This window comes from Protopterus annectens, chromosome 3.part1, assembly GCF_019279795.1.
Source record: "Protopterus annectens isolate FY-2018-M chromosome 3.part1, PAN1.0, whole genome shotgun sequence".
In the NCBI taxonomy this organism is placed as follows: Eukaryota; Metazoa; Chordata; order Ceratodontiformes; family Protopteridae; genus Protopterus; species Protopterus annectens.
This window is the reverse complement of record NC_056732.1, coordinates 909,953,742-909,973,148: the sequence shown is the minus strand read 5'-3', so window position 1 is coordinate 909,973,148 and position 19,407 is coordinate 909,953,742.

Sequence of the window (19,407 nt, the reverse complement as noted above, 5' to 3'; positions counted from 1 at the left end):
GCAAGCTGTTAGGTTGGCAATGAGAGGTTAGGCTACACAAACCTGGTAATTCAACCAGTGTGTCTCTACTCTCAATATCCACTCTATGTAGGTGTGCACATAGCCATTTGGCTCAGCCCTGTAACAAGTGCCACTACACATTTGCATAACATGTACACATGCACAGCTATTATTGCTTGCAAATGATACTAGAGAGATCCAGCCCTGTAACAAGGGTCACTACACATTTGCATAACATGTACACATACACAGCTGTCATTGCTTGCAAATGATACTAGAGAGGTGGATATTACATGTGTTAAGTGCATGGATAGTTACCTAGCTCTTCCAATTATCTTTGCTATCATGCTACTAAACTGTCAGATGAATACAAGTGATATGTATCCTGTTACTGAGTATTGTAATTGCCAATAGACATATCTACTGTTTGCATAACATAACAGACATGCTATGTAGAATGGAATACAGATCTACCTAAAATACTGTACGTTACACAGTTATTGGCACAATAACTGTGATATGTATCCTGTTATTGAGTATTGTAATTGCCAATAGACATAACTACTGTTTGCATAACATAACAGACATGCTATGTAGAATGGAATACAGATCTGCCTAAAATACTGTACATTACACAGTTATTGGCACTATATCCCACAATGCAAACCATATTTGCAAAGTATGCCCACCTTTGGCATGTTCATCTTACTTATACACCCATACATATGTCTACTGTTACAATATATCGACATATACTATCCCCTGTTATAGCACATACTTGTTGGACCAACCCTGACACTGACAGTGGCTGGAAGTGAATTGGTGCGTTCCAAGCCCATATCATCCCCTGTGGTGTATGAGGAGTTTGCCTTGTGACCTACAGCAGTACACACATAGAATACTACAAGCATTACTACTGCTCAACAATACATCGCTACAAGATAGCAATTTCCACTATATGCATTGATTACACTGTACTTCTTACAGAACAGGTACTACATACACAGACATACTACATGTTATACATACTTTCTTAGTAATTGGAGGTGTTATTGACTAGTATAATACTTGTTTTTGGTTTGTCTTTCAGTGTTTTGTACTGTTGTACAGGTAGATACAGATGGTTTAAATGTGTGACAAGGCAACCTTTTATAGTTACAGATCAGTAACATGTGCTATCCCGATAACCAATTGGTGTTCCTAAGTAGCTAATTACATGCACATCAGCTGCACTACTACTGCCTTAGCCAATACCATGGCAACAGTGGAGTATAATTGAGTACTCCACTTGGCGTTGTCCCTTTGCCTTGCTTGTGAGGAATACACCCTGGAAGTGTTGTTTGAAATCTGTTGCAACAGCTGTATGGAGACGAACAGTAATATATTGTGTGTAATGCCTAGAGGATTCAGTCTAAATGTGATTACTGCTGTTATATTTCTGAACATTGCTACCTGTGCAGGGTTTGCCTGTACCTAATACGTCTGCACATGTTTCAGTCTGGCCAGGATGTTTGACAAGCTCAAGGCTGCATAGCTATGAATATAATGTTAGGGGGTTTACAATGTGCTTACCAGACATCTTTAGTTTGGTGTTAATGTGTATCATACTGTGCTGATAATCAGTACCAGGTAACACTTCCTGGTGTATGAACCTTTCAACCCTCTGAAACGGGATTAGTTCTACAAACCCTGTAACATCAGCAGCTGTTCAATTGTATAACAACAACTATTTCACATAGGAACATGATAGTGGGTCTGTGTCCAGGTATGTTAAGGTTTCAGCAGATGTTGTACAGTAGTTGAATAATTGGTTATGGTATGACAGTATGTATCGATGTAATTATTTTGAGTGTGGGGGAGATGTTGGTGGGTGTACATAGCAGATGCAGGTGTGTAGGAACCCCTTTAATACAACTTCTATATGTGTGTGAGTATTATTTCCCTATGTGAGCACCTATCCCTTAATGGACTAACACTATGGTAATTGCAGGCTGATTCATTAAGGCACTGTTAAAAGCTTCCTGTATAGCATGCAGGTACTGTTAGTCCTTGAATCCTTTTGGCAATACATCGGAATGTAATAACGTTTTGCTAAATGAAAGCTGTCTGTGTATTTCTGTCATGGATATTTGCAGTCATTGTAGTTGTGTTGGTGACTGTGTCCATAGAGCATATTTGTAATAGTGTATTGGCATATACTCTTCATATGTATGTTCATATTGTTTGGGGGGACGGAATGTGTGATTGCTATGGTCCATGTTATACTCAGATATGAACACTTTGGATCCTGTCTACACACATGTATGTATGTGTGTGTGTGTATATATATATATATATATATATATATATATTATATATGTGTATATGTATATAGACATAATATATAACATATATTATTGCATACGTTTATCTGTACCTCCATAGATGTGTAGATGTTTTTAACCTATCTATATATTTACATATATATGTAGATCTGTATATATCGACATGTCTCTATGTAGCTCTCTCTCTCTCTCTCTCTGTATATATATATATATATATATATATATATATATATATATATATATCTATATCTATATATATATATCTATATATATATATATTTGTATACACACAGAAAATATATGTATATCTCTCTCTCTCTCTCTACATATATATATATATATATATATATATATATATATATATGAGCATACACCTTTTATTGGGTACATGGCGGGTTGTCCTATTTCAACACATTCTTCCCTTTTGTGTTTTAACCTGTCTGCATACACAACTGGCATAAATATATTTCAGGTAACTTAGTGGTAGGTTACTTTGAGACTGGAGTACATGGTTGTGGGTTCTAATCCTGAAAGGTGTTATTATTTTACCTCTCAGAGTAGGCACTGGTAGGGAAAGTGTAAATGACGCACATTTAAGGGGTTGTAAGCAGGTTTGCCCGTGGTCTGCGTGATGTTAAGCAAAGGTTAAACGTGTGAAGCGCTTCTCCGTTTAACTGTGTTTAAGTGCTGCTTACCATCGCGCAAACCCATGCAAACCCAACTACAACTGCTTAACACTGCTTTAATCCACCTGCATCCAACAGCCCTTATTCTGACCCTCAAAATAACTTAACAGGCCTTGCAGGTCTTGAACCCTGGACCATGAACACCACAGTCACTGACTAAGGCATCTGAGATACGTGCAAACGTTATGGTGTTTAGAATATACACTTTACTACAGGCATTCCTCACTACTGAAAACAAATGTGACAGTCAGTTGGTGTACATATGTCTGATACATGTTAATGTTCATATGTTTGTGAAATTAGGTGTTGCAATGTGACATGACAGGGTGTATTATGAATGAGAAAGGTTCTTGTTTTGTGTCCTTTTTATATTGTCCCCATACTCCATGTATACCCCTCCAGTTCACTTATTGAACAACTGACCCAGGCTCTCCTTGATGCATGATTTAATTACCCATCATTCCTCCCCCACCCCAATCTTCACATACACAACAACCATCCCTTCTATGCTGAACTAGGTTAATATTAATAGTTATAATACCAGAGCTGCATGTGTTTTGTGTACACTTTAATTCCTTTGGATTGCTTCTGTGTCACGAAGTGTGTTCATAGATGTTTATATATATGGCTATTGATGTAACTGTATATATATATATATATATATATATATATATATATATATATATATATATATATATATTAATATCTATGTGCTGACATCACTATATCTATATATATTTTTATATATATATATATATATATATATATATATATATATATATATATATATATATATTGTATTAATTTGTAACAGTAATACATATGTGGACTTGTATGTGTTGGTTCACAAACTACAGTACATTACAATGTACTGTACATATGTACACAAAGTGACTGTCCCATTTGTGGTCATTACAGTGGAATGCATATGATATAAGGTGTAGTCTAAAGACCATGAAACATTTATACACCTCAGATGGCTTAGTGGTAAGTCCCATGACTATAGTGTACATGGGCCAGGGTTCAACACCTGCGATGCTTAAAAATGTTTTTACTCCAGAATAAGGCTCATTTAAACAGTTGTAAGCATGTTTAAAAGTGTTTGTGTGACATTATAGCAGTGGTTAAACACAGTTAAACAAACTTTGTAACATATAACCCGTGTGCATAAACACAGTCACATCCACTAACTACTCAGGATATATACATTTCAGTGAAGTAACACCGCACTACATGCTAACATAACATTACATTCTCTGTTGACTTTACTCTCCAGCACACATGGGTTTATATGGGTTTTTCGAATGTTTATTATAAACACGATTACTATCTATATATGCAAGCTGTGGTTAAGGTATACTTTTTAACATGATACACATCCCTGACTTTATTGGGGTTGGGACCTCGAATGCACAGATACTATGCAGATGCTGTAACCATTACACTATTGACATTAACATTGCTTCGGCCTGTTTCCTATTTCTATGTCTAAGCTAGGCTAAGCAAAAGGCGGAGGCTCCCAAACCCACTGAGCTTCACTTACTCTTGAAATAACAACATATAAAAAATGTAATGTGAGACAGTAAATTACATTCCTAACTACATTAGGCATAGCCCCTCACTGACACACTTCAAGGGAAACCTTGTTGTGTGAATGGGTAACAGAATATACACCCCTGGGATCATGTGTCCCAGAACCATACAGCCAGAGTGTGGTGGAGCCCATCCAGTTTGATAGCTGCAAGACCTGTTGGGGAAATTGAATGGTGTTGAAATGTCACATCACTAAGTGCCCCTATCACCCTCCACCATCCCAGTCTTCAACAGCTTCCGGCAACTCTGCCTGGAATTGCTTCATTGGCTATGCTTGACAGAGGCTCAGTTACTTCAGCAATGGTGTGGAGAAAGCCAACACACTCTAGCTATGGTTCTAATTGCCCTTGGGCAGATAGGTAGCAGGCTATCTGTGAACCTCTAAAGTGCAGGCCATCACAGCCATAATATGTGAATAAACAGACTTTCAGATCACAATATACAGTGAGAAATCACCATGTAGTCAGGAAACAGTTAAGTACAGCATGAACATACAGACCACTGATACTTAATAACTCCAAAAGCCTATCTTGGAAGCTAAAAGACTTGTATAAGTTTAAGGCTTTCTATTGCTTACCAGTAGATTACCTACAGGAGAGATGAGAAACAAGCACAGATGGGAAACTTGTATGCAACTATAACATACCGGCTTATGTGTCAGCCTTAGGCTTTGGAATACTGGCCAAGGCTATTGGCGCCCCCATGGTGCATTTTTTAGGAGAGTCTCAAAGGTGAATATTAGCTCCGTAAACAGCACAACAGCAGAATAAATGAGGGTTATGCTACTCAACACCAGGGATTGTGATCATAACATGCATGCACTCACAGCACTCCTCAGGATGGACAACGTCAATGTCTATGCAGTAACTGAAACCTGTCTTAATGCTCCTGAGAGCACACCAGCAATACCAGACTACAACCCATACCACACATTTCGGCCACAGAACATGGGCTGACACAGACATGTAGGGGGTGTATCCATATTTATCATGGATAATTACACCACCAGGTTAATGGGGCAGCATGATACCTCTGAGATCATCCATGTGCAGCTAACATCAGCCACAACTGCAATGTAAACTGTGGCCTGCTACAGATCACCCTCCATGACCCAGGACCACCACTCCACCTACCTGGAGACAGTGGAGAACATGACAGTCCTACAGCACACCCTGTCATTGGTCGATGTCAACTACTCTACCATTAACTGGGAAACTTACTCAAGTACTCACTTCCAGGGCCATCGCTTCCTGGAATTTATCACCTCATATGCCCTGTATCAGGTGGTAACCTCCCTGAAAAGGAGTGGAAACATACTAGAAGTGGTCATCACCAACATGGGCAACAGGTGCACCACAGCAGAGGTTAACCGGTCACTGGTTAGATCTGACCATGAACTATTCACTGTTCCCACACCCAAACATCTCCCCCACCCACGGAAACCACAGTGTATACCTTTCCTACAGCTACATTTACATTACTAGAGACAGGGGTGGGGGGTTTGCAGCCCCCACGCTAAGGGGAAACTCTGCTCAAGATACAGACAGATTTACAAATGCAATCTATAAGCACCTACACGGATGTATGAATCGTGCCATCACTGATAAACCAAGACTCACTCCTCCTAGACAAGGACACCAGTCTGGTGGACCCCTGCTATAAACAGGCTATACTACAGAAGTAGGACAGTGTTCCAGACAAACATCAAATCCCACGAAGGCCAGACATCCATGATCACTATTAGTATGATATGTAGGTCCTTCATGAAATCATCCAAGGCTAACATCAACAGGAAAATATGCAAAGATTCGAAAGATAACCACAAAGTCTTCTTTGGCTATGTCAAGGATCTAAGTGGTGACACACAGATTTGCACTGTTCTGATGACATATAGCACAAAATATGCTGATCCTACTGATATTGCCAACATCCTTGCAGATACATTCAGTGCATACTTCACCCCCTAAAGAACCCACAGCACTACCCGAAAGGTATAGTATCCCACACATCAGAGACACACAGGTGGAAATGGCCCTCTCTAACAGCAAAACACAGTGTCAATGGAGGCAGATGTTGTCCCAGACTGCATCTTGCAAACAGTAGAAGACAACCTGACCCCCCCACCTAATTAAGCGTTTCAACCTCAGCCTCTCTACAGGCTACATGCTCATACAATGGCGTGTGGCAATGGTTATTCCACTCCACCAAGGTGGAATCACAACTGACCATGGTAACTAGCACCCCATAAGCATGACTAGCCTGGTCTGCAATGGTATGGAGCGCATCCTCATGGCACTCATTAACAAAGACATTGGTAACCTCCAAACACGTGACCCAACCTCGGTCAGCTTGGTTGAGTGCAGTTCATGCCTACTGAACCTGTTTGACGTCTTACATACAGTCACCAAGACGTTAGATGAGGAGAGAGGTGGTTCACACATACTGCCTGGACCTTGCCAAGGCTTTTGACACCATGCCCCACTCAGGTATTATTGATAAACACACCAGCCTGTACATACACTCATACATCACAGGTTGGGTTGCCAATGGGCTTACACACAGAATCCACATGGTACAACTAGCGGTCTCCAGGTCCAACTCTTGACCAGTCATGACTGGTGTCCCACAGGACTCAGTCCTGGGAGCTCTACTGTTTGGCATATACTTCTCAGAGGTACAGGCAAAGACAGGTGGACTATGGAAGACTATGTTTGGCAATGACTGTGAACTGGGAGTCATGATTGATAGTCCAGCTGACACAGACATACCTCAAGGGGCCTCACAGAGACCGACACACGGTGTCAATGTCATGGCCTGCAGCTAAGTGCCACTAACTGCATGGTCATTCCATTGTGGAATATTACGCACCCACATATTAACACATGAGTGGCAGCCACTTTAATACGGATGAGGTAATGGGGTATCTGGCGACTAAGGTAGATAGTGATCTCTCCTTTGACAATCATATCTCCAAAGTAGTTAGCACATCCTTCTATGTAGGCCATCTGATTACTAAAGGGTTCCCATCTAGACATACTGGGGTTATAGTCCCCCTTTACTCATCACTCATCAGTCCCATCATAGGGTATAACAACCCATTTGGGATGTACCTCAGAAGACACTTCCAACAGCTAGAAGGTCCATGAATGTACCTCGCCAAGGGGATTACTGGCCTCAAACATATGCCCTATGCAGCCAGACTGAATAAACTCCTGCTTTACTCAGTGGCATCTCGTTTACCCAGAGATGATCTCTGCTGGCCAACACAGCCATGTCAAACTCAGGCTTAATGGATATGCTCCACCTATGGGAATCCATGTCACAGTGAGCCACACACTGTAGTGAGCTGAACCTTGCCACAACAATAACTGGAAGATGCTGGAGGGACAGATTCCTGTCACAGACACTCCCCATACTTTGGAACAACATCCCTAACTACATTATACAGGGCCCCTCACTAACACTCTTCAAGAGAAACCTTGAAGAGTGGATGGGGAACAGTAGATACACCCCAGGGATCCTGCCATTGGCTCTGCTCCACAGAGGGACAGTTAATGAATCAATGGGTTGGAAAAAGCTGCCACATTTTGGCTAGGCTTATGACTGGCCTCTGGCAGTTGGCCAAGTACCCACCTATGAACCTATACATACAGTATCAGTACATGCTGATAGCCTAATTTATTGTTCAGGTGTTGACTTACCTTGTGCCAATGGCAGTTGTGTGTGAAGTAGTTGAGGACTACCTTTGTTGGATACACAAAGTAGACTGCCTATACATGACAATTTACAGGCAGTCTTGTGTGTGTGCCATCCATTTTTACTGTGTGTGCAGGTGGAGAAAGGTGTCAGTCCCTAGGTTCCTACACTGTCAGTGTGTGTGCTATATGGTCACTCCTTGCCAAGGCATGGGCATACTGGGCATGCCTCCATCTGCCTACTGGGGCTGGCTTAGGGTGTTCGTGGTCTTAGTACCTCTGTGCCTGTGGGGCCCTTGGAAATGGTGGTGGGCTGTGAGGGCCTTCACCATTCTGTCCCTGCTTCAGCTGTTTATGCAGGATCATATTGTGTAGCATGGCACATACTATGAAGATGTGAGCACACGTGCCTGGAGAGTACAACAAGGCTCCATGAGATATGTCCAAGCAATGGAACGGTGATTTCAGCATCCCAAACACACGTTCTATGATGATTCTGGTTTGTGCGTGTGCCTCATTATGGCGTTCTTGCATGGGAGTGTGTGCATTTCTGATGGGTGTCATCATCCACGGTTCCGGTGCATAGCCAGCATCCCCCACAAGGTGGCCATTTGGGATGTCCACCCCTGGCAAATGCCTGGTACAGCTGTGAGGCATGCCAGATGTAGGAGTCGTGATAGCTTCGAGGGCTGCCAGCACACACATCCATGATAATGCCCTGGGCATTGCACATGACCTTGCAGTTGATGGAGCTGTATCCCTTGTGGTTTATGTAGCGCCTACCCTGCTCACCGGGTGGTGATTTGATGTGTATGTGCGTGCAGTCTATTGCACCCAGTACCTCTGGGTATTCTGCCACCCAGTGGAAGAGATGCATATTGCTGGCCAACTCCTCCTGTGTTCGGGGGAAGTATATATGCTCATTGGCATGTGTTAACATGGCATCCAGGAACTGCTGTAGTACCCTGGATGATGATGCCTGTGAGATACCCATGATATCCCCAGTTGGTCTTTGAAAGGTACCTGTAGCTAGTATTCTCAGGCTTACACATACCTTCATATCCACTGGGATGGGTTCCCCTCTGTTTGTTCTGGCTCTGAGGCATGGCCGGCACAGCTCCACAAGTTGCAGTAGGATGTCCCTGTCCACCCTGTAATGCTCTACTATCTCCAGATCATGTAGCCCCTGGTAGGTTACCCCTGGTCTGAACACTCTCCTCCAACTCTGGTGCCTGAGGTGGTCATGTGCATCATCCTCCATACCACCTTCAGTCTCCAACACATGCTGGTGGATCAAAGCTATGGCAGCCCTTAATACGTACATACTAAAAGTTCCCTGTCTGTATACACCACTGGTGCAAAGTGTATGGGAATGCACAAATGTGTGTGAGGTGCTTTCACACTTTATACTATTATGCTATGGATGCTGCTGATTTCATTGGGTGTGTATGTGCTATTCCAGCTGCAGACTATCTTAATTATGAGTTTTACAATGAGTACTGCAAGTGTGGGGCCTTTACTGTGGAGTTATGTTTGCCTGCCTTGATTAATTTGTTGCCCTTTAATTCACTTTTAAACCTGGATCCCCTCCCATTATCAGGCATGCATCCACCTGCTGTCTTTCTTGTTTTGTACTTTCCCTACCCAGTCATGGCAATATGTGTCTTGTAGCTGATATACTGCAAATCGGCTTTGTTCTGCTTTGACACTTTACTTTTTTCATTGCAGTACAGCCCTTCCCCTTTCCAGTTCCGCAGGTAGCTGCTTGCAGCCTTGTTAGCTGTTATCAATGGACCACTATAGGCTCCTAGGTGTTAATTAGTCATTTGTACTCCAATTTCCCTGCTGCAGCATTTCCTTATTTCCTTCCTATATCCTTCCTGTTTCAGCTGCAGTGCGTGCTGCACATACCCATTTACCGGGTTTACATGCATTTTTATCTACGTTCAAATGCATACTTGGTTACCTTGTGTACTCTCAGCTAAGCAAAGCTGAGGCCAGTTCAACACACCCTATCCTGCAGCTTTGCCTAGCTAGGGGTAAACCGGTTTAGCAATGCTCCAATGTGCTTACAACAATGGCGACACACCCCTCTCTTGATGTCATCTTTATCTCAAGCGCACACCTCAGTGTTATAACTCTATGCTGTGAGGTGCATACTTACACCAGCGGGGAATATGTGATTCACTATTACTCTTCTCATTTGCATGGCATTGCCTACTAATTCCTAGCTACCATGCATAACACTGTCATAGCCCCTTAGCAACCCTTGCGCCATAGTATGGTGTAGCATGCTTGCCATTGACTATTATGGGGAAATCATGATATGTGTTACATTGCAGTTTTATTCTATATTTTTATATTTTCCTTGCAATCCCCTTTGTGCGCCGCTGCCCTGTGCTTCCACGTCGCGATAGTGCGACTATATATATTAAATGTTAATTGTATATTTAATAATTTTTTTTTTTTATGCCAGTGGCTATATGTTTAGCCATTAGCATATAATACAATATAATACATGTGTTTGGTCAGCTGTCATGGCTCTGATTTTATGTTTGCAAAAATGTAAACCGTTTTCTAAGGTTTACATTTCTGCATGATTACACTATGCCTGCACTACTTCCTGGATCGTTACATACCTTCATTTGCATGCTACACTGCTGCACATAGGGTAATTAGCATACAGGGCCTGGGAGCTGTGCAGGCATAGCATACGCAAGTAGTGCATGTGGGAACAGCTCATACCTTGATCGCTCGGTGGCCATATTTGGTGTTGGAATGCTGACGCTATGCCTGCACCTGGTGCAAGCTTTTTGAATCCTGGTGTCAATGTCCGTAAATACCTATGAGAAATATTCCATATTAAGTCCTTCCTGGCATCTTCCACATCCTCTCTAGTGTGTTGGCTTCTGGATAATCTGTTTTTCTCCTGTTCTTTCCTCGATTCTTTATTCTGCCCATTGACTGCTTTCTTTTCATCCTTATAGGTAGTGGTAGCGAAAAAAAAGTCTCTCTCATCATTGCCATTATCTTCTGTCTGACGACAGGATCAGGCAACCCCTTCTAGCCTCCACTGGTGAACTCACATTCACTGCCTCACCAGCAACAGGCATGGTGTAAAACGATGTCTCCTCCACCAATTGCGATTGGGTAATCTCAGTCACATTATCAGTTACCACGGAAACAGCATTGCTCATCTGTGCCTTATCCAAAGGCTTAGGTACAGGTTTATGTTGCTCATTTTGCTGTACTCTATTACAGGGCCACGTAAACACAAAGCCCCCCTCAAAGTCCTTAATGTCACTTTGAATTTTATTATGTTTTTGTTGCAATAACCTTCTTTCATAGAACTGTATTTGCTCAATGAGAGACTTCATACGACTGTCATTGTCCCCACCAACAACTAGTTTGCAGACAACATCATAATGTCCTTGTATACGCTTGGACAGTTGCTCTTCATGGGACGAAAGTACTCTATCAGCAAATGCATGTAAGCATAACTGGAATCCAGATTAATTTTTTGCCATTTGGCCAGCAGTTCCGGATGTGATTCCCCATATGTCGGCATAGCAAACACCCTCAGCCCTCGTGGAACAATTTTCGTAGTAATACAAGCCTCAAAATGCAAATGCTGATACTGCAAGTATTTTAACTGATACATATCATTTTCTGAACTATGTAAAGTCTCGTGTAAATGCCCCAAATCATCAGCACTCAAATTATCTTCCCCCTCATGTCCAATAGCATTATCAACCAAGAGGGGGTTATTATTTATCTGCACAAATCTAGTAACAAACTTTCTTCTTTGACCCAGACATCCACTGGAATATTCAACATTAACCTCATTCGCAATAATATTCTCTTCTGCCATGTTGTCGGGTGGAGACACAAACCAAAAGTAAATCAAAAACAAACCTCCACTCTGCAACAGCCAGCAGCAAGTACAAATAGTAAAAATGTCCAAAGAAATACTCAAGGTGGCACACGGCAGAATATCCAAATATACTCAGAATCCAATGCAGTCTCTTAATAAAAATGCAGATTTATTGTAAATAGGTAAGCACTTTCACAAATCTATCATTTGCTTCATCAGACCATCATGTTACATATCCTAATACAATTTAAATAGTTAGGTACACTAAAGGTATATTCAAACTAGCCAATACCACCCATCCGATCCATGACATCACTAAACACATGACAAGCAACATTTGGGAGGGTGGACTAATGGTTAAGGTGTTTGCCTTGCAAACACAAGGTGCAGGGTTTGAGTCTCACAAGGGATAATTAGCTAGGCTTACAATGGCTCGCAAGGGCAGTTAGCCTAGTACTAACCTATGAGTATAAAAAGCACTGACCTATCTAAAGTATACACAATAAATAAAAGATATATAAAAGCATGCATCAATGCTATAAATCTATAGAAAACACACAAATAATATATCAAAACAAAACAGAGTGAATTATAACATAGAGCAGGGAACTACTTCAACAATTTCCTGCTCTTAAGTTTGGGTGTAATCACTATATCCTCATCCTCACTAATCAGCTCTAATACACTAAACCTAAAATGATGATCAGCTCCATGCACTAGCATATGCTTAGCAATAGCACTGTAGCTCCGCCCCCTTTTCATAAAATACATATACTGATTACACCCAAACTTAAGAGCAGGAAATTTTTGAAATAGTTCCCTGCTCTATGTTCTAATTCACTCTGTTTTGTTTTAATATATTATTTGTGTGTCTTCTATTGATTTATGGTATCGATGCATGCTTTTATATATCTGGTATTTATTGTGTATACTTTAGACAGGTCAGTGCATTTTAAATGTTGATTGTCATGTGTTTAGTGATGTCATGGATAGGATGTGTGGTATTAGCTGGTTTGACTATACCTTTAGTGCACCTAATGATGTCATGGATAGGATGTGTGGTATTAGCTGTTTTGACTATACCTTTAGTGTACCTAACTATTTAAATTGTATTAGGATATGTAACATGATGGTCTGATGAAGCAAACGATAGATTTGTGAAAGTGCTTACCTATTTACAATAAATCTGCATTTTTATTAAGAGACTGCATTGGATTCTGAGTATATTTGGATAGTCTGCTGTGCGCCACCTTGAGTATTTCTTTGGACATATATCTATCTATATACATATATATATATATATATATATATATATATATATATATATGTGTGTGTGTGTGTGTGTGTGTGTGTGTGTGTGTGTGTGTGTGTATGCATATATACTGCATATATCTATATCTATACCTGTATGTATATGTATGTGTCTATATATATATATATATATATATATATATATATATATATATATATATATATTTACATATACACATGCATTCATATATGCTGCTAAGTCTAAAACGTGTTAGCAAATAACTACCATTTGCATAGTCTCATTAAGAAACATTAATTGCCTTTTGTTTTACTATAATACATGCATTACATTATATTCTTTAATTAATTATGCTTGCATTTGGGCACTACTGACATTTTTCTGTGATTGTACAACTTCTTCTAATGTTCTGTACTTTATTATTCCAATTTTGATCTTTGAACTGCATCAGTTCAACTTCTCCTTTGTGGGAACACTCTGGCATCACCATCATCACATTGCAACGGTCATGTCCAACTGATGTTACGTTCTGCTTTTGCTGATTTTCATCTTTATTAGCTCACATTATTTGAGAAAGAACAGATGGATTCTGGCAAATAATATGATAAAGCCTATGATATTTAAGAAATGCCAGTAAATGGACCTTGTCTGGAATGTTCTATTGGCCTTTACATATACCTTCTCCATCTTAGGAATAATGTTTAAACTCCACTAGAAATGATTAAAACACTGGTAGGTACTGCCACAAAAGATAATTAACAACATCCCTTGTAATGGACTTAAAAGGGGTAAGTCAAGCATGAAAAAAGGAACATACCTCCAAAACTAGGTGCATCATGGGAAGGGGTAAAACATGCCTATAAATAGGAACATAGCACTTATATTATTCTTATGCACAACTTTCTTATAATGCCTTATTGGTTTCTTTCTTGCAATTAAGCAACGTGGTTGTTCTCTGATTGTCATGATATACACCTCTGTCCACCCAGTAATGTAGAATGGCAGTGTTAATAATGTTAGGATACACCAGCAATAAAAATGGTAACCTTTATTCTGTACAAAAAGACAGTACAGTAAGAGCAATGTTAAAAGTTCCTTCGACATGAATACACTGGCAAATGGCACTAGACTCAATGCATAATGGGAAACAGTATTTCTGTGGAAATGCTATTTTACCTTAAAATGGCAATGTGATAAATCCTATTCACAGTATAAATAGGCTCGTAGCAGCTCTGTCACACTTATCATTACATGCCTTCAAAGGAGAGAGAAACCTGCCTCTGAAACTATAAAATGCAGTTATGTGCACAACTGATGCATGTATATTTAACATTTATATCAGTAAGTGCTCTAAGTATTTATACATGTGCTTTATTACTATCAATTATAAAATAGCAATGATTGAGGTAGACATTACTTCAGCAGAAATATGTCTGCAAAAGGAAGATAAGAACCAGTCACCCATCTGTACATATTAATCATTTGCAATCTTTCTAAAGGCCAGCGTCTTCTTTCCCACAATGCACCACTCAAAAGCTACTGGATATGGAAGCTGAAATGGGATCTGTAGAAGGATGTGGAATTTGAAATGGGATCTGTAGAAGGAAATGGTTCAACAAACTATAATGAGCAGTGTATTACTTAAGAGTACCTCAGCAAAGCATCATCTACAGGATCAGGAACAGTCATATTTGGATAGACAGCACACAGTGTGTAATCATTTTGAATTATGATCTTCGACCCTTGTCTCAGGTACTAGTCTTTGATTATATGTGAACCTGAATATTCTCAGCTCAAACATAAAGTATGCATTCAGGAACACAGAATTTAGCTTAAGGCTCATAAGGACCTACTAGGCTATGCCACTGATTTCATTTTACTATAGTGCTATCCTATGTTCACGTCATATATGACCCAATTTATTAGTTTCTCATACTGCGATACCTGTTGTGTCCCACTTTCTTTCCCTAATTTCAGTTGTACTGATTGGCTAAGTTAAAGAACAGGTTACAGTTGTACAGAATAGCACCTTTTGTAGAACATTAGCTTTAGTATTTTGGAGATGTTGGTTAATGAAACTTTATGGTATAACCTTTCATTCAAGGCTAGAGTCTTAACATAAGCATGTTATTTGCCTTCCAAACATTAGTTGTGGTGGGCTTGCTCCTGTGGCACTCTGGTGAGTACTTTGACACAACAGAAGAGCTCTATGAGGATCAGAGTGCCATAAAACAGTTTTAGCTGTTTGGGCTGCTCTCTGTCTCTGCTGATTGAGGATAGTGAGAAATTAAAGTAGTGCAAGTAAAGCCATAGTCATCAGTAAGCTACTGGAATTCAATAGTTATGAGCTGTGTATAACTGTCTGTAACCTGTTCACTGGATGCGTCATATCTTGTAAACATGGTCCTACACCTGTCTATTATTTGTTAGTTAATGGTAGTTAGCACATTTAATATTCCTATGCCATGACAGTAATAGTCTACTATAGTTTTTGCCTTCATTTCCCTGGTTTGGCACCCAAGTCTCTAACGGACACAAGCAGCCTGTAAATGTTTCCTCTCCAAGGCCTCTGCTTGTAAATGCTTCACCTCCCAAGCCCCTGCTTACTGTTATCAAGGGTATCAGAACTTGTCACAGATTTGGGATGCATGGCTAGGCGTATAAAGATCCTTGTGGTCATTAGCTAGTAAACACCTATGAACCTATGACATTGTGGCAAGGGCATCAGAATTAATTTCCATGTTCTCTGAGATCGCAATTTACACTTTAATCCAGCAAGACAGAGGGACTCCAAAACAGCCAGTTTCAATAAAAAAATATTATTTTCGACACCACAAGTGCTTTCTCAGACTAAGCTGTTTCTTCAGGTAATTAGAAGAAGCACCATAGTCTGGGAAATCACTTGTGGTGTCGACAATAAAAGTTTTTTATTGAAACTGGCCACTTTGGAGTCCCTCTGTCTTACTGGATTAATTTTTTGGTTTTCTTTACTGGGACTTCTTTACCAGAAATGGTTGGTATTTGTGTTTGTTCTACAATTTACACTTTGATAAAGCTTTGCAATGACCAGATTAATGTCTGGCCACTGCACTGACATTTTATTTTCTTTTTTTTTCAACATTGCTTGAGACCTTGGGGTCCATAACATATTTGGCTTAACACTTCAGCAAACTGTGATATTTATTTTACTGCTTTATCTTGGTTAGTAAGCCATTATGTTCTGACAGTCGTGCCCTGATTGTGCAGTACTTATTTATGAAGTGTCTTGCTTGTGTTCAATGATTAAGCCATCTATCTTGGACATTTTGATTGCCTGTAACCTATGGTCACTTAGTAGTTTGTTTTAACTTTTCTAGTCTCTCAGTAGACACTGGTCTTTTTGTCATCAGCATTGTAGCTAAGGTGGGGTGAGAAGGGCAACTACCTTGGGAGCAAAGTATTGGAGGGTGCCTTCAGCAGATCCTGATCTCTCTTCAATGCAATACTGGCTTTTAAAAACTGATATTGCATTTGTGGTCAAACTGGAGCATTGTAGAGCTCCATGTTTGATCTAAACTGTAGCAACAGTTTAAAAGAAGAAATAATTGTTTTAAGAAAATGTGTTGAAGGAAAGTCATGAACCAGGCACAGAAATGGGACCCGAATGGCTTGGGTAGGAGGGAAAAGGGGGCATGTCATGCATTTGGCCATCCGGCTGGTGTGCCAGTAGAAGTAAATCCATTTTTTTTGTTCTTCAATGGAACAGCAGGGCAGGGGGCATGGATCTAACAGTAATAAGCAGATTGCTACTGTGACCCCCGCACCCTGGCCCAGCAATCAAGCATCCTCAATCCTCACCACTAACACCAGAGAGGGCATCTCATATAAGAGGAAAAGATAACAAATACACACAGTAAAGTACAAGTTCTCTTAAGTGCACACGGAGATCACAGTCAGTCTGGGGCTGGTTGCTCCCTTGCTCTCCAGGTCCCCAATAAGACTCCCCACTGGCACAGCTATAGGGTCCAAATCACAGCCTAGCTGGCAAGCTAACCTCCAGTACCCTCTCTGTCCAACAAGTGCTTCGTGTCCCTGCCCAAGTAGTTGACACATACACACACACTTTGAGATAAGTATTTATACAACTTCACAGACACTCCTGGGAAAGGCTGACACAGATTCTCCAGCTGTGCCCCTTTACCCAGACTATACAGTAATAACTACTGCTACCACCAGCTAATAATTATCAGATACCCAAAGGCCCTTAAAAGGGGTGTCCAATTATTACTGTGCAATATTATTATCCAATTGGTAGTATAGCCTGGGGCTAAAGCCATAGGATTGGCTTTGTACAATAAACTCTATAAATATGCAATGTACTCTAGAGATTAACTTATCTCTACATAAACCAGCAACAGTTGAGAAGGGTTTAAAAATAATTTCATAATAAATACTAAAAACACAAGACAATACTACTACACCACAGTGCTATTCAAGAGTTCAGATATCACACAGAAACTTAAAATAAATCAATAGTACAGTTCTGACATAACAGAAAAACACTTAGTCTACCTTTCTTCCAATTTCCTAGTTATTACTACAAGAAAACATACTTCTGAAATAACTTACTTAAGACAATAGGCAGTGCTTTAGAGTAGATGTCCAAGATCAAAATGCTTAATAATTTCTGGTTCTCACTGTTTAAATTGAAACTGCAGTTCTGCTAAAACATTAAATCATTTGTTTACACTTTCCTGATTCCCAGGCCACACCAAAACTGTATTTACATTCTTTTACACTTAGAGCAATAAAGGACATTCCACATGTAAATTCTGGTCATTAACTTTAGCTTTAAAACAATAAGCAGCATGCTTACTCCAGACTCATCGACTACAAATTCTAACTTCAAAGGAACAGACAGAAAGTAATTTTAATTTCAAAGGACCAATAAGAAATGCTTGATGTAGTTTTCCTTACAGCAGATGGAAATGTTGCCACATTGTTGAAACAGCATTTTTTTACATTGAAGACACAAACCTGTATTTTATATTTATATTTACAAATGCCAGAAATGTGTATCACATTCTATTGGACTAGACTGTCAGCCTTCACCCTTCTCTACCAGTCTCCACAGCTACATTAATACAAAAAAATGCTTTGGTCTTTTGTTTTTTCTCTTCAGTTGAAGAGCTGAGGGGGTGGAGTGCCAGTTCATGGTACCAGCATAGTGTGCTGGTTGAGCCAGCTACACTTCTGATTGCCATTATGGTCTACACATAAGCACAGACATCTTCTGTGTTATCTAACATTTGCTGGTCACATGGACAATAGTTGAGCATAACTAAGTGAGCACATATTGAATTTCTGCATAATATGTCAGTCATGGTTAACTGCCTCCTAGGCACATGGCAATCACAATCACAATTACACAAGGCCTTAATAATCACAAGTCCTGTATTAATTATGTTGATAATCTCAAAAGCATAATGAAGCAGTGTGTTAGGCTGATTAAGAACAATGTTACCTACAATGAGACTGAAGATATAGTAAACTTACTGGCTGATAAATTAAGGTCTAATTTTACTCCCCAATCTGTCCCTCAAGATATACTTGAAAATGGTTTGCCTCCAACTATCATACAATAGCAAAGTCCAAAAAGTGTTATAAAAAGCTAGAAATACTGTAGCAATTGGTCCTGCCAATATTCCTGGATGTATCTTAAATAGCATGAAGCATGATTTAGCAATCCCATAACAACACTGTTCACACTCAACCTTCATTACAGTTTTTGTACTAAGTAAATGGAAAACCACTTCATTCATTCCCCTGCATAAGGTAGGGCCTTTCACATAGGTCTTACCAGTCACTACACCGCTCAACCTCTTAGCTCAAGAAATCTGGAGAAAGCCTGACATAATAGAGGACAAAGGCCCAAAAATAGGGACTGACTTTAAATGTTGCTCTTATAAACTTAAAACGTTGCTAG